We start from the raw sequence: 2,153 nt of genomic DNA on the forward strand, positions 1-2,153 counted from the left end.
GTGGGCCGAGTGACGGGGGGGGTTTGGTGAGGCGGCTGGAGCGCAACGGCCAGCGGGGGTCTTGCTGCTTCTGCTTTTCCAGGTCCGCCGGGAATAGCGTAAAACGTCTCTCGTACCACGGGAAACTATCCAGATGGCCCAGGAGGCTTAGTATCTTAGCATATCTTATGAGGCACGTTATCATCTCCCTTCCGTTAGTAAGTATTGCCTAGCAGTGTGCGTGTGATTCAGAGCACTAAAGAGCAAACAACTAACGTTTTGATTTTCCTGCAAGTGGCGGTTGCTGAACAAGATTGAGGTTGGTTATACTGGAGTTTAGAGGAGAACCAGGTAGATGGTGGAGAAGTTGGTTGGAAGTATCTCGAGTGCTCTTTTACCGTGTGGCGGGACCCAGTGTACTTAAACTTATCCCTGACAGACATTTACTTAATTGGCCCTTACAGATTATGAAATTCATGGAGTGCCTTCTCCCCCTCTCTAAGGTAACCTGCTTCAATGCTTAGCTATCATTTATAGTTAGAATTTTTCCTTAATAGCTGACCTAAATCTCTTTTGTTGAAACTAAGCTGATTATTATCTCGCGCTAGCCAGAGTGGGCCTGGAGAACAATGGATCCGTGTTCTCCTGTTAGCAGACTGCTTCGTGTTTGCAAGTTTCCACTCGCAATCTTCTCCAAACTGAGTGAACCCACTTCTCATGTTTCTCTGGTCCCTGAGCTCTGTTAAGCATTTCCATCATCCTTGGACTGTTAATCTCAGAACTAGGCGCAGTACTCCACTGGAGATACTGTTAGCTCTGAGGAAGTGGGGTAATTACCTCCGTTGTGTATGGCATCCCTCTTAAAAACATTCCAGACTGATACTGTCTTATTTGGCAACATTCTCACATTACTGAAATATTCAGTTTGTGATCCACCGTAAGCCAGATCCCTTTTTGCTGTACTGCTACCAGGGAATTACTCCTGAAGAGGTATCCATGTGTGTTTTTTTTTTTTCTTTACTAAGTATATTATTTTGCACTTGTTACTAGTTTGAGAAGAAATTATCTTGATCATCATAACTTTTTTTATCCAATTTTAGTCTCTGAAATCCACTCTTCCAATCTCCTTCCTCCAAGTTTGGGGTCATCCACAAATGGTTAATTAAAATACCGAGTAGTGCCAGGCCCTGCACATTGTGATAAACACTTCCAGTTTGACAGTTTGACTTTCTCAAACACTTTCTTCTTGTTTTGCATGTTTCCTACTAAAGCTGCAACTCATTCTGTGCCATAGCTTTGCAGCTGAGCCAAATCCTACACAGAATCTTAAGTGAGGAAACCATCAATTCCTTTGAATTGGCTTCTGTGCGCAGAGTAGGGATTGCTCACAGCTCAAAAACTAGAAATATGTGTAAAATCCTGAACCCTTCTGAAGTTTTGGTGCCTGGCATATGGCTTCTGGATGTCCCAGACACCTGGTTACAGATCACGGAGAATAATGATTGCTGGCAGTTTCCCATTCTCCTTTTTGAAGCTGTTCTGCTATGTGGAGAGAACAGAAGAGGCTTATTTTGAGGCATCAGGCAAATCATGTAACCCATTTTTCAAAAATACTGGAATGAAGGTTTTCTGTGGTTTTATTTCCTACCTATAAACCAGTAATTTCTACTTTGCAGGACACTATGAATGTAAGTACTCCTAAAGTAATATCCAAATGATAAAAATGTCCCCAGAATTACTGCAGATATTAAAAAAAAAAAAAAGGCACATTTAAAAATGTATGTGTATTTTTGTATGAATATTCAGGTATGTTGAAATACCAGTCTGCGGGCATAGTCAGCTGCCTACTGCTTTCATCCCTTCTACCCAGCAAACAGTAGTGAGCTACAGGGTGGTTTGCGAACTTTGACAAAAAGGTGCTGAATCATTTAGGAAAAGAAAAAAAAAAAATCACTGCATTAGAGGATGTTGAAGCTTGAGAGTCATTCATATGCTATCATAGTATAGTATGATAGGTACAGTATCATAGGGTAGCGGTACTGGTGGATGAAAAGCTAGACATGAGCCAGCAATGTGCGCTCGCAGCCCAGAAGGCCAATCGTATCCTGGGCTGCATCCAAAGCAGCGTGGCCAGCAGGTCGAGGGAGGGGATTCTGCCCCTCTACTCTGCTCTG

The 2,153-nt window shown here is 42.7% G+C and overlaps 1 protein-coding gene across 1 annotated transcript in view; it reads left to right on the forward strand.

The window, feature by feature from the left end:
* Positions 1-117: 117 nt before the first annotated feature.
* The window catches only part of LOC103894473 (WD repeat and coiled-coil-containing protein), a 12,911-nt gene continuing 10,875 nt past the window's right edge, over positions 118-2,153 (forward strand). The window contains exon 1 of the mRNA XM_009273872.1: positions 118-197. The gene's annotated coding sequence lies outside the window, so the exon portion shown is untranslated. The remainder of the gene's footprint in view (positions 198-2,153) is intronic.

Source organism: Aptenodytes forsteri, unplaced genomic scaffold (assembly GCF_000699145.1).
Source record: "Aptenodytes forsteri isolate BGI_AS27 unplaced genomic scaffold, ASM69914v1 Scaffold175, whole genome shotgun sequence".
Classification (NCBI taxonomy): domain Eukaryota; kingdom Metazoa; phylum Chordata; class Aves; order Sphenisciformes; family Spheniscidae; genus Aptenodytes; species Aptenodytes forsteri.